Source organism: Chrysemys picta, chromosome 21 (assembly GCF_011386835.1).
Source record: "Chrysemys picta bellii isolate R12L10 chromosome 21, ASM1138683v2, whole genome shotgun sequence".
Classification (NCBI taxonomy): Eukaryota; Metazoa; Chordata; order Testudines; family Emydidae; genus Chrysemys; species Chrysemys picta.
In genome coordinates this window covers 4,742,643-4,757,151 of record NC_088811.1, presented here as the reverse complement: position 1 = coordinate 4,757,151, position 14,509 = coordinate 4,742,643, and the positions used below count along the sequence as shown (strand labels likewise).

General features: G+C 44.0%; 1 protein-coding gene across 2 annotated transcripts in view; it reads right to left on the bottom strand.

Moving 5' to 3' along the window:
- The window catches only part of MMEL1 (membrane metalloendopeptidase like 1), a 60,222-nt gene extending 52,590 nt beyond the window's left edge, over window positions 1–7,632 (bottom strand). The window contains exon 1 of one of the 2 annotated variants that reach the window (XM_024104304.3): window positions 7,410–7,632. The gene's annotated coding sequence lies outside the window, so the exon portion shown is untranslated. Of the gene's footprint in view, window positions 1–6,849; window positions 6,904–7,409 lie in introns of those variants that run through there. The other variant, XM_065575180.1, reaches the window with a different exon arrangement.
- Window positions 7,633–14,509: the final 6,877 nt, after the last annotated feature.

The following is a 14,509-nucleotide window of genomic DNA, read 5'->3' as shown; positions in this document are numbered from 1 at the left end:
GAAGTCCATAGGAATTTTGCCATTGACTTCAATGGGAGCAGGCTGGCGTGGGGCCACGATGTTGCAAGTCTATCCCAGGAATGACCTATAAAGAGATTTAGTCACCAGCTTTGTTTCAGATGACATTTTTGCAACATTCAAGGAAAAATTCTGCAGTTTCCTGTCAACCTGCCACACTTTCCCCAGATTAAAATTCTCACAATTAGTGATTGGGTTACTTTGTGGGTCTATAAATATGACCCTTTTTTTAGAATTATCTTGTAGCCCTAGCCCCATAGTGTGATTATCTAGTCAGATCTTAGTAGCTAAAGAGGCCATTCTTGGTCAGTCCCTGGATGGGGAACATCTACAATACAAGCTTGCAAGTGTCTTAGTGAACTATATAACGTTACCTGCCTGTTTGCAGTATTTCCTATAGAGAAATGTAGGAAATATCAAACTACCCTTACTTCTTTTCTCAAACCAATCTGGCTGTTGACTTAATGGCAACCACTGTGTGTGCTGATTCTGTCCTAAGGGTACTTTTCAAGAAAAACTTAGTTTTCATACTTATTTTTCATTTCTGCATGTGCATTTATATTAGTTAACCTTGTTTAAGGTTCATTGTATGACAAAACAAATGCTGAGGGTTATTTAAATTAGGGCTGTAATAAAAATATATATATGCATGAAGAGTATGTGTATAAAATTTGTGGATGACACTGAGCTGGGAGGGGTTGCAAGCACTTTGGAGGACAGGATTAGAATTAAAAATGACTTTGACAAATTAGAGAATTGGTCTGAGATCAACAAAATCAAATTTAATAAGACAAGTGCAAAGTACTTCACTTAGGAAGGAAAAATCAAATGCACAACTACAAAATGGGCGGTACCTGGCTAGATGGTCCTACTGCTGAAAAAGATCCAGGGGTCAGAGTGGATCACAAATTAAATATGAGTGAACAATGTGATAAGATTGCAAAAAAAAAAAAAAGAAGGTAATATTCTGGGGTGAATTAACAGGCGTCTTGTATGTAGGTCACGGGAAGTAGTTGTCCCCCTCTAGTTGCTTTGCTGAAGCCTAAGCTGCAACCCCGCGTCCAATTCTGGGCACCGGGTTAGGAAAGATGTGGATAAATTGGAGAGCGTCCAGAGGAGAGCACCACGAATGATGAAGGGGTTAGAAAACCTGACCTGTGAGGACAGGTTAAAGAAACTGGACATGTTTAGTCTTGAGAGAAGACGACTGGAGGATGAGAGGCCGGATAACAGTCTTCAAATCTGTTAAGCGCTGTTATAAACAGGATGGGGATCAATTGTTCCCCAGGGCCCATGACAGTAGGATAAGAAATAATGGGTTTAATTTGCAGCAAGGGAGATTTAGGAAAAACTTTCTAACTCTAAGGATAGTTATGCTCTGGAACAGGCTTCCCAGCGAGGTCATGGGATGCCTATCATTAGAGAACAGGCTGGACAAACCCCTGTCAGGGGTGGTCTGGGTTTACTTAGTCCCGTCTCAGTACGGGGGCTGGACCTGATGACCTCTTGAGGTCCCTTCCAGCCTGACATTTCTCAGAGTTTGACAGATCTATGGCAAATGAGTGAACAACCCACCAAAGACCCTTTCTGCGGACACAGACATTTGAACAGAACAGTGTATGCAGAGAACAGGTAAGAACCACAGATGGGATAGAGCTAAAATATATCTTACCCAATAAAATGAGTCCTCATTCTTAATTCATCAGCGAAAGAACCTGTAATTTGACTGAAGCAATTACAGATAATACGGGCAGAAAATGGCTAAAATGATACTGATGATCCTTAAGAAGACTCTGTACCTTTAGATTCAAGCTGGTTTATGAGAAGAAATTCAGTAGGAATGAAAACAAAAATATGATTTCCCCCCACTGCTTTACACATCTGTGGACAAATTCTCCCCTACACACGGGCACACAGAACTATGGTTAATCAATGGCAGTTGGAGCATATATCTGAGAGCAGAATTAGGCTCTTAATAGATATATATTATGTGTGAGAGAGAACTTAAATATATGTATCTTCAATAGCTCTACACACACACACATATATTTATTTAAGACTTGCACTAGTAAGAACGGACCTTATTATGGTTATTTGCACCTTTTGATTAGGACAGAATACAGCTCAGTTTGCCTTAGGAGTTTGACTTGATGTTAGCGATGAGATGAATCAAGGAAGACTTAATTAACAGGTACAGAGGTGTCAATATGGTGTGCCTATGGTGCGCCCTGATTTTGATTTAAGACAGCCTGTCTCTTGATTTTTATTAGTTGTTTCTATTCACGATGGGGAATCTGATAACAAAGATATTCAATTGTTTTCTTAAAAAAAAAAGAGAGAGAGAGAGAGAGCAAGCATCCTTTTTCTTCTGTATCAGGAGAGGGCTCAGAAACTGTAAAGGACACTTTTGCAGAATCATTAATTCTGTTGATCTTGAGCAACATCTGTGTGGTTATTAGCACAGGGTAATCAGTCATTCTGACAGTTCTCCAACAGGGCCATGATGTCCCTGTTCTGTTCATTGCTTCTGAAGGAAAGGACTTATTTTGGTCTCTGACAATGCATCAATATCACCAGGTGGCCTTTATGGCAAAGAGGATATGATGATGCCACCTGTGAGCATTTTAAAAGTCACCAAGAATAGCAAGCCAAGAGTAGCACTTAGCTCTTATACAGCACCCATAGATCTCAAAGCACTTGACGAAAGAAGGCAAGTATCATTCTCCCATTTTTACAGATGGGGAAACTGAGGCACGGAGACCTGATGCAACTTGTCCAAGGTTACAGAGAAGGTCATTGGTGGAGCCTATACTAGAACTCTGGTCATCTGACTCCTAGTCTAGTTCACTATCTGCAATTGAATCTGTACAATCAAATAACTGTTTAAAAGTTAAGGAAAAATTCTGTCAGATTTTTCTTTTCTAGAAATTGTCATGCCGGTTAAAGTTTTCACCGACTGGAAATTGTATTTTTTGTCCTATTCTATAAATTATTTCCGGGGCTATTTCAGTGGAAAGGCATGTGAATTGACCAGGGGTTTGTAGCCTGCATGGTGCTGCTTTGAAAGAATGTTTTTCTCTTTGCTTTCTTCATGACTACAAGGGGCTTTGTAATTATGTGTTAGATGAAGAAATCTGGAGCTCTACAGAGCACACAATGAAAAGATTACAGTTCACAATACAGCCACCTACTATGGTAGGTTTTAAATGACTGTACCCTGAGAAGGTGGGGTAGGCATATCTAGTCTCATCTCTGGACTACTGCCTCCTCTGGAGTCATTTTCACCAAGACACCAGACAACTGGTCTCCTTGGTCCCAGAAGACCCCGAATGCAGCAGACCCATGGAAATCTAAATGCAGAGGATGGGTCACACTGTGGCATGCGGGGCATTCTTGTGGAGCACCATGGAACATTGTTCCACCGAGGCGCCTGTAGCAGGCTCACAGCGGGTTACTGAGTGTGGGGAAGGGGCATTGCCTTTTGTCTGTTCAGCAAGCAACAGGCATGTCTAGAGGGCTGTATAAAGTAAATAGTGGTGATGAGCACCACAGAAATGCTATGTGTGCATAATAGCTAGCTTTACACCCCACTGCCAAGCACTAGCAGATGTCGGGAGTGCTAGTGTAACACCGACAGACGCCAGTGGGCAGGATCGAACCTGGAACCTCTAGAGCTAAATGCATGAGCCTCTAAAAGCCACCTGCCCCTTAGCAAAGGCTGTAGCAGACTCCTTAATCTCTATGTGGTCTGGGTGCCACTACATGGGACAGAGCACCACACCCAGGAGGGTTACACTAGCACAAGGCAAGGGTTAGGTCTCATCTGGACTGCACACAAATCCTAGGTTTTACCAGAGATGCCGACTTTGATTTCCCGTGGGGTGTTCGACCCCTGCTCTGCCCCAGAACCCGCCCCCACTACACCCCTTCCCCCAAGGCCCCACACCTGCCCCACCTCTTCCTGCCCCCGCTCCATTCTGCCCCCTCCCTCAGTGTGGCCCACCCTCACTCCACTTCTTCCTGCTCCACTCTTTCCTCTTCCCCCAGCACCTCCTGCCCACCACTGAACAGCTGGTCCTCGGTGGGTGGGAGGGGCTGGGGAGAGGGGGAGGAGCCAATTGGCGGGGCCCATAGGCAGATGGGGAGGTGCTGGGGGGAGGAACTGATTGGCGGGGCCTGCCGGTGGGTGCTCCAGCTCCGGAGCACCCATGGAGTCGGCGCCTATGGGTTTTCCACTGGCTCTTGGCACAGGGTTAGCATGGATAGCAGCCGTGTAAGCGTGTCCCTCACTGTGCTGTACCAAATGCACCTCAGCCCTGTTGCTCCCTATGGAATGCTAAGGGGCAAACAGCTACTACTTGTAAAGTTTAAAACCCAGCTTCCTAAACCTAGCAGATGGGGCATAGCATTGACACATTTCAAAGACAGGATCTGTCTGGTGTGGAGCAGGTGTTGTCTCTTGTGTCTTTGGAAACAGCGGCTCTGTCCCTCTAAGCCAGACCGTGTCTGCAAAGTAACCGATCCACATTCAGAGAAACCGTGAGACAGAGAAAACTGAATACCTCCGATTTCCAGTGTCTTGTGCCCCGGCTGTCCTCCGTGAGCTCGAGGCGCTGGTGAAAGGGTGACGTTAGAACTCTGAACTCTTCATCGACAGCCTTTAGAGTGATGTGTGACTGGATCAGCGCTTGGACGGGCTGCTGGTTTGGTCAGCACTGGAGCAGGATGGGAGTGGTGAGACCCTTTGCAGAGCTCTAGGGCTATTTTTCTAATGTTAGCAACCCCTGGCATATCGTGGCACACATCTCATCGCTGGAGACTATGAAGATGTGGAGATGCCCCGATGGGCGCTGGGTTTGACAAGTCTCCCTGTGGCACTGCACAGTCAGCAAAAAGCCTTGGGCATTGTGATGCAGTCTGTGAGGGTTCTGTGCAGTCACTCATCTATCCCACCAGACTCTGAGATCTGCCTTTGTTATCTCGTCCCTGTTTCCTGCTGTTCTGGGCAATAGCAGCAGGGAAAGAGGCTGTCACTGGCTTGTTGGTACTGGTGAGCAAATGTCCATGCACCTCAATGGAACACATCAAGTAAGATGGATGAGGCACAACAGTCCTCTCCTCACTCATGGTAACTTGGTTTGGCCATCTCGGTAATGGGTGAAGATCCTGGCAAGCTCACTACTGATTGGAAAGCAACCTGCACCCAAAGTAGCCCTAAACTCTGGGAAAGTTTGGATCTGGACCTGCAGGCAAACTACCCGGCTGCCTCTTATCCCGATGACGGGCTGAACAAACACATGAATGGGAGTGTCCGACTCCTGGTTTCTGAATACTTGCGATGGCACTAGCGGAGATATTATGTGACCTTGCAATCCCCTTACTGCTGGTAAGTCCCCAGAACAACGATGCATGCAGCCAGGAACCACAAAATGGAAGTGTGTACAGCAGCAGCTGTCTCCCTGGGGCTAGCGTTGCAATTATCAAACACTTTCTCTCTCTTTCTCTCCCTTCCCCAGACATACCCCTCAGCATCCCACTAACGCTGGCATCCATGGCTCATAACAATCCTGTGCAGACCAAAGGCCTTTCTTGTTAGAATGCAGCAAATGAGGGGGATTATCAAAAAAGCTCTCATGATCGGTACACAGGCCTTCACTCCCCCTTGCCGCCTACCTACCTTTCCTCGCTTCCCTCTAATTTAGTCAATTTAGACAGGTACTGTGTAGTGAGGGCCAGATTCTGTTGCTCTTAGTCACTTTAAACCACTTTCTCAACAAAGAAGTCCAATGCACTGGGAAGCTGCAAGACTTTAATGGGACTTCTTGTGGAGTACAATGCTACTTACCATGTGTCAGGGTACTGGAATCTGCAAAGTCCTCAAATTAAACATACAGAAATGAAATAAAGTGTTTTATCTTTCTTCTTTTTAAGCCCTTCCTTCAATAAAGGCCAACACAGTGGTACATGATCCCGTGTCCATTTTGACCTGTGAGGTTTTAATGATCGACCTGTACCTTGAGCTCAGGATGGGGGTCCAAGTAAGAATTTAAATTAATAAATTGACATGCAAAGCATATTCTTATGTTATCTTGCATCACAGTTTTGCTTTTCATTATGTATTTCTGCTTCCACTGCTTTTGATTTTATTATTGAGTGACACAAAGTTTTATGCTTTAGGACTAGGCAGGTCAGTGGAGTGGCACTTATTATGTGTCAAGTCTTCGTTCTTTCCTTTAAAGCCACTGCTGTTCAGCACATACAGTCTGGCAACTGCATCAACCCCAATCCAGGTAGAAATATTTAACGAGAAACATATCTGAAACCGTCTGGAGAGGAAATATTTGCATTTTCTGCTTTTATTGCTGATTAGAAAGGACATGTCAGCAGGGGTGAAAACCTATCCCAAACAGATGTTTTAAAAATGATTCTGTTAAATACACAGTTGCATTTGGTGCAATAAAAGCTACAAATCTGCAAGGATAAATATTTCTGTTATGACTTGGGTCCCTTTGCATCAATGGCACAAATGTTGACGTATTCTGCCTATTTGCATCTGAAATATTGTAAAAAGGGAAGTTCAGTAACATCAGCTAAGCCAAGATCTATCTAATGAACATCTAAAAGTGCTATATTTACTACACACAGACATCAGTTTTGCTTAGGAATAGAAATGGCAGATAATATTCCAAAATTGGCTAATGTTAGTACATTTCACGTTTAGAATCCCAGGGCTGTTTAGTACCCTCAGCTCCACCTACCTGTTTTCTGAAACAGAGAACAAATGTTTATCTTTAAGCAACTATACTCCGAAAGGAGCTTCTGTACACTAACCTGCATCCATATCGATGGTAAGGGACTAGCTGGAATGCAGAAGAAAGCACGAAGCTGTACTGTAATGTTAAAAGAAGTACCATGATAATGAGGAACCCAGTAACACCAAAACTGGGAAACTCCAACGCAATATTTTGATTTCTACTTTTTGACTCATTGTCTAGAAAATGCAGTGCTATAAAGGATGACTCACTGTGCGCATAATAACAGGTTTGCCTTTGAGCAGCAGTGTAACTTAACAAGACTTAACTGGCACTTTTAAAAATCTTGCTCAAAGATTCCCCCAGTTGGCTACCAGATGCGTGTAGTGTAAGCGAACCCCAGCAGACACATTTTCCAAACCAGAACAGAATCAGGAAAACCTCCAAGCTCAGATGCTGCCTTGCAACTCTTCTCCATATCGAGATAATTGATCTCTTGTAAATCATTAGAACAAAAACTCCAGGCACTTGCAATGTTAGATGTATAATGCATGCTATTATTTTTTGCCATTGATTTCCAAATGCATGCAGTCTGAATAAGTAGAACTAAGAAACAGGTGAAATGAGAAGTTTTCTTACCTCTGTCTTGTGAAGATTGTTTTTCTCAGCTGCAGAAAGCAGGTAGTGACTGTGGTTTCTGAGATGTAATTGGGATGTTTACATTTTCTGGCAGTGGGAAAGGAAAGCTTATTATCAGCACTGATCTCTTCAACAAGCTTGTCTCAAGAAATGGTTTTACAAAGTACTGAGGCTACTTCTCCCTCCCTCTTTCCCTCATGTACATTCACTCTCACACACAGGTGGCTTAGAATGCCCAATGAATTAAACTCTCTGCTAGGTGATTACAGAACATTAGAATGAAAATTTAACTCTTTCTGCTGTGTTGGAAACCACTCCATTTTGTATGCAGGAGGGGAAAAGCCTTGAAGTACTGTAATTTATGGGACACGTCTGCCAGTCAATGTCAAAGCTGATTTTCCAGCATTTACAGATGTCTGTCCTATAATGATAATTAGTTTTTAAGAAAGCTATAATTCATAACGATATATTTAATCTCTTCCCAAGATCTTTTCATATATCTAGTCCAGATAGACTTCTGCTCCATAAAGGGAATGTCTTGTTTTCCATCCATTTAATTTCAATACACAGTGATGCATATAAAATATATTTGTGATGGTGCCAAGTTCTTAAATTAAATATATAGAAATGAAGTAAAGTATAAATATATTTTACGAAGTATGATCACGTGTGGAGACTGAGTAAAATGCATCTTGTTTTAATTTGGTTGTGTTACGTTTCTACGCGTATGAACCAGTATGTATTCCCACACAGTTCATATCAGTGTAAAGATACATGTTGAGTTATACTGTGTAGATAGCTTTACATTTTGGCAAATGATTATTATAGCCGTCACTTTGTAGTGATTGCAAATGCCCAAGTTATAAAATAGTTTCCAATATTGTTCTAGCCCCTGCAATAGAGTGCTGGTCCTGGGGACCATGTAGGTGTCTCTGCCCGTTGTTCAATGCTCATGTCCTTTAAGATTGAGGGGACTGAGTTATGACAGTAGGCTGAATAGCATTCCCCACTAAATGGGTAGGAAATAGCTCTCAAACCAGTAAAGAGGTTCAAACTGGTGGAAAGACTGTGAGCCTAACCTTAGTAATGTTATATGGAATCATGTAGATTTTCTCTAAAGCACATGTGTATTTTGTTGAATTAATCACAGAAGCCACATGCAGACACCCATACTTAGTGTACTTTACTCAACAAGTAGTCCTATTAGTTTTAATGAGGCTGTTCAAGGAGTGAGGTCCTGATGCATCGAAGCAGGTAAGCACAGGCTTCCGTTTGTGTGTCCTTAAGTCTATCCCTGTTCAGCAAAGCACTTAGGGCCCAATTCCAGGAAGTATTCACAGCTAGGACTGCACTTAAGCACAGATGTAAAGTGCTTAAGTGCTTTGCTCTATCAATGCCTAAAGTCTTACTGAATGTGAGAAAAGAGATGAAAATCTGGCCCAGAGTATCTTAAAAATGTCTAGTTCTCCTGCATTTTATACGCTGTTATATCTTACAGTGCAGCAAATCTGATGGCTGAATGGCCAGATTGATGTTCTCCATAGCTGCTCCTGCACTTCATGTTACCATGCCTTTGAAGTGATAGCATCCACACCTCCTTATATCTACTGGGTCCACAATGGTCCAGAAAGAATTTTAAATACTTTTTCATGCTGCATGTGGTGGTCAGCTGCAAAAGGTTAGGAAATATTGGTAGAGCAGGAATGAGACAAGGGCAGCAACTAATCACATCTTTCGTATTTGTCACCAGTCAGTGTCTAGATTGTCCAGCCATCTCACGGCTGCATCCTTGAGGGTAGCAATGTGTTGCAGTTCACCCTCCAATCTTCTAATGATGCGTCCTTCCACCACATGCTTGACCATCTGCATTGCTGCCCACAGTCACACTGTGAAGATTGGGCTAAGCCACATTTCAGCATTGTGGCAGCCACTCGGGCCGCTCCAGTGAGCAGCTGGCTAAGCCTAGTCCAGGATCTGCATCCCAAGTTGCAAACAGGTGGGTGCCTTCTCGTGGCATCTTCTGTGAGTAGAGTAAAGTGACACGAAAGCAGACAAAATGTGGAAATTGCAGAAGGTTACATCAACTTAGCCACTGTCAACAAACAAAACATACAAACTCTGCAACTGTTGGAAAAATGGTTGACAATAAATTTTATCTGACCACTTTGGTGTAACCAGTATTAATCAGTACTGCATAACTTGTTCTTGTGGCAAGGAATTCACTGGTCTTACGTTCTTCAACTTTCTCTGATACTTCCCTTATTTCCTACACTAAAAGACTAATTTCCAAGAAGTGCTGAGTGCAGTTGGGAGGGAAATGGTTTTCCTGTCCTACAGGAGTTTGCAAAATTTTTCTGGTACTGAAATGGGAAGAAAAGTCAAAATCTCAGAAAATATTTGCAAATTTATAATCCAAATATTTTTGGATTCAGGTTAAAATTGAAATATTTTGTTTTGTTTATATTGAAATGTTTTGCCTTAATTTTGCCCTTTTAATTTTTTAAACCTTTTTTTTAGTGTAAATCGACTGAAATTTCTACAAGAAGAGTCATTTTCAATTGAAAAACAAAATCTTGTTTTGAAAATATCAAAACGGGGCATTTTGACCATTTCAGAAGTTTTTTAGTAAATGTGATTTTTGAACCAGGAGATTCTTCCAAACCTAACTTGACCTGCAAACAGTTTTGATTTTGATGAATTGACATTTTCCAATGAAAAAACATTTAGTTAGAAAATCCCCAACCAGCTTTAGTGCTGAGTATCCACAACTCCTGTTGAAGTCATTGAGAAGTGCAGGTGTTCAATCCCTTTGTGTTAGTATCACTCCATAGTCGGGCAACAGCCATATTTGCACACAACAAAACAAGTGTTGATGCAGCAGTGGACAAATTCCCCAGCAGAGGAGATTGGGGATCATAGAATCAGAGAAATGTCAGGCCGGAAGGGACCTCAGGAGTCATCAAACCTAGTCCCCTGTGCTGTGGCCGGCCAAATAAATCTAGACCAACCCTGGCAGCTGTATGTCCAGACTCCAATGATGCCGGGGATTCTACAACCTCCCTTGGAAGCCTCTTCCTGATCTTAACTACCTTAGAGTGAGAATTTTTCCCCTAAATCTCCCTTGCTGCAGATCAATCCCATTACTTCTTGTTCTACCTTCAGTGGACATGTAGAACTGGTCACAGTGCTCTTTCCACATTTTGTCTACTTTCATATTTAAACACTGTTACCCAATCCCCTTCTCTGTCTTCTTTCTCATGAGTAACCAGGACTAGTCGTTTAACTTTTCCTCAGAGGGCAGGTTTTCTAAACCTTTTATCATTTCTGGTGCTCTCCTCTGGACGCTCTCCAATTTATCTCCCAGAATTGGACACAGTGCTCCAGCTGATGCCTCACCAGCGTTGACTAGAGCGGGACAATCACCTCTCTTGACTTACATAAAACACCCCTGTTCATTCACCCCAGAATGACCTTAGTCTTTTTTGCAACCTTATCACACTGACTCATATTCAATTAGGGGTGGAGGGAAAGCTCAATGGTTTGCATATTGGCCTGGTAAACCCAGGGTTGTAAATTCAATCCTTGAGGGGGGGCCATTTAGGGATCTGGGGCAAAAATCTGTCTGGGGATTGGTCCTGCTTTGAGCAGGGGGCTGGACTAGATGATCTCCTGAGGTCCCTTCCAACCCTGATATTCTATGATAACCCCCAGATGCTTTCCCGCAGCACTATCGCATAGCCAGTTTTTCCCCATTTTGTAGTTGTGCACTTGAGTTTTCCTTTCTAAGGGCGTTACAGATGAGGATACTGACAGGGCCGGCTCCAGGCACCAGCCTACCAAGCACGTGCTTGGGGCGGCACCTGGAGAGGGGTGGCGCTCCGGCCGGCCGGGGAGAGCAGGGCCGCGGCCGGGCTCTCCGCCCTCCTCCTGGCGCTCTGGCCGGCCGGGGAGAGCGGGTCCCCGGCTGGGCTCTCCGCCCTACCCGCGGTGCTCTGGCCGGCCGGGGAGAGCGGGGCCCCGGCTGGGCTCGCCGCCCTCCTCCCGGCGCTCTGGCCGGCCGGGGAGAGCGGGGCCACAGCCGGGCTCACCGCCCTCCCCTGCCGCGCTCCCCACCAGGGGCGGCGGGAGGCTTTTTTGCCTAGGGCGGCAAAAAAGCCAGAGCCGGCCCTGGATACTGAGGCAAGATCCTGCAGGGAATCAGAGTTCAAATCAGATTTTAAGGCCGGGAGGAGCTATTAAGTTATCTAGTCTGACTTTCTGCATAACACAGATCATAAAATCTCACCCAATGATTGTTGCATCAAGCCCAGAGCCTCTGCTTGAGCTAGCGTGGAAGTTTTAGTCTGACTTGCAGTCTGGATTTAAAGACTTCAAGTGATGGAGAATCCCCCACATGCTGAGGCAAGTTGTTCCATTGAACAACCTTCACTGTTAAACATTTTGGACGTTATTTCTAGTCTTAATTTATGTAACTGCTTCATCCACCCACTCAATATATTATGCATTTTTCTGCTTGATTAAAGATCCTTGTACTATCAGACATCTTCTTGCCATGTTTGTATTTGCGTTCAAGGAACTTCACAATCAATCCTATTGATCATCTATCATTTGCTCTCGAGCTATTGCTACTGACCTCTGATCAGCCGAAGGGTTCCACTATCCATCGCCCTCTTGTTACATTTGCAACCAAACACCAGCGTGTTTTCTCTCATGCTGCCCCTCACACTTGGGAGGAGCTCCCGAGAAACCTCCCCAAATCAATGCATTGGCCTCCTTCAAATCCTTCCTCAATACTCCCCTCTGTCATGATGCTTACAGAAAACTTAAGAGTGGTTAGGCTGCTGATGTGCTGAGACTACTGCCCATCATGCTGACCAATATTGTCTCATTGTTTTCTCATACTCCCCTGTCCGTCTGTCTATGTGTAGCCACCTGTTGTCTCTTGTTTTATTCTTAGATTGTAATCCCCTTGGGGCAGGGATCATTTTTTTGTTCTGTGTTTGTATAGTACCTAGCATAATGGGGTCCCATGACGAGGCACTATGGTAATATAAATAATAATTGTGTGTAACTTTCTTCAGGTGAATAGTCCCATTGACTCCTGTACATAAGTGTTTGCAGGTTTGAGGCCTGAGTTTGGAAAGTGCCTGGCACACTTTTGTGTACTGAGTTATAATAACAATAGTGCTATCCACTCAGGAATTCCTAGCTCCCAGTCTTGTGCCCAGACCACTAGATTCTACCTCTCTTGATCTTGGGCGATTAGTGGGCAGTTTTCTGGTGTAATTAACACTAATGCTTAGGCTTTGTCTACATTAGCACTTTTGTCGGCAAAACTTTTGTCGGTCGGGGTGTGAAAAAAAACACCTCTGACCGACATAACTTTCATCGACATAAGTGCTGGTGTGCACAGCGCTATGTTGGCGGGAGAGCTTGTCTCTTTCACCACCAGAAATTGGTCCAATAAAAGATATTACCTCTCACCCAGTCTCTCACAAATCTTTTGGTCTATTGTGAACTGTAGAGGGTCAGTTCCCTGGCATTTCCCTCTGCATCTCTACTTGATGTGTGTTTATACTGCAGTTCATCAGAGATGTTTATTAGGAGGCTTAATTGGATTCCATTAGCAGACATTTAACCCCGTCCAAAGCAGCTGAGAATGCAATCAATTAAAGCATCCAAACTCATTAATGATGTGGACACAGGATAATTTTTGTAGGTGGCTAATTACCCCCTTCGTTATGTAGAATTCTTTGCCCAAGAATGGCAAGAAGATGCATGAAAAGAAAAGAAATATCAGTGCAAAAATACACGTTATAACCCCCTCAACAAGGCAGCGAAGAAGCAAATGGTGATGTAGGAAAGCTTAATTTGCTGTTAAAACTCGGTAACGTAAGAACCAACCCTGCACTTTTGCCCAAGATGCAGATGGAACCCAAACATAGTTTTAACTTCATAAGATTTTATCATCATTTTTAGAAAAGATGTGGAGGATAGTAATAGAAGTCCAGCATGTTTGAATGATACATAATATCAGATGTCAGAGGCTTCTGTACATTCAAAGATATTTCAGGAGGAACGGATCTTCTGAAAAATGTCACCAGACCTTTTTCATGCAAACAGTGGCTTGACTCATTCTGTTGAAATGTTGCCCCCTGGCTCACTGCAGACCACCTGCACAGAACTTCCCGGTGAAGCAATTCATCCATATAAGTAAGAATGCACTGGGGGCAGTGTCGATGTGATAAGAGTATGTCCCAAGGGGCACAACAAGATACACAACGGTAATGGAAAAGGGTCATTAACAGTCTTCTGCGTGTGCCCTGCTTCACACAACGCTGACTCTCACTCTCCATTGCTGGATTTTCCACTTAGTTACTTTGGGGCAGGTCAGGATTGGGGCCAGTAATCCTATTCTCACATTCCGCACTTCCTATTCCCTTTACATGCTTTGGGGCAAATCCTATGCTAGTTTATACCCCCTGCACCTCTACTGACTTCCTTGGCGTCACATGTGGCGCGTATGACCACAGAATCTGTAGGCTCGATAGGTCCATTGCAACGTGCTTTCAGAAGCCATGACCAAAACCTTTTACATGTGGCTGCTCAAAGATAAACCAGAGCATATTGCGGCCCCAATCCTGCACTGACCTTTGGAGCAGATCCCTCAGGCTTAGCTTCCCCTGGCCCAAAGATAAAGGGGTGGGGGCGATGCATGACCACCAAGACTCACAGGGAGAGGAACTCCAAAATGATGCATTCAGGAGACTTACAGTATGGTGGGATCCCTTCCTTTTGTGTAAATAGCTCTTTAATTTTCGATTAATAAAAATGAGGGCGCACCAAATTCATGCGGCGCCTCAGTCATTTTGGGACTAAAGACGGGTCTGTCTATCCAATGAGGCACGTGAGGGGAATGGGACCCTGAACACTGATGGTGCCCCACTGGGGCTTGCAGGATCAGGCCTTATTTAGGAACCTACCTTTAGGCACCCACGTTTGAAAAGGTTGGTCTATGTAATAAATAAATAGAAAGTCAATGGTAGAGTCATGCGTTGAACCCAAGTCTTCTGACTCCCAGCAACGTGCTCCAACCGCTA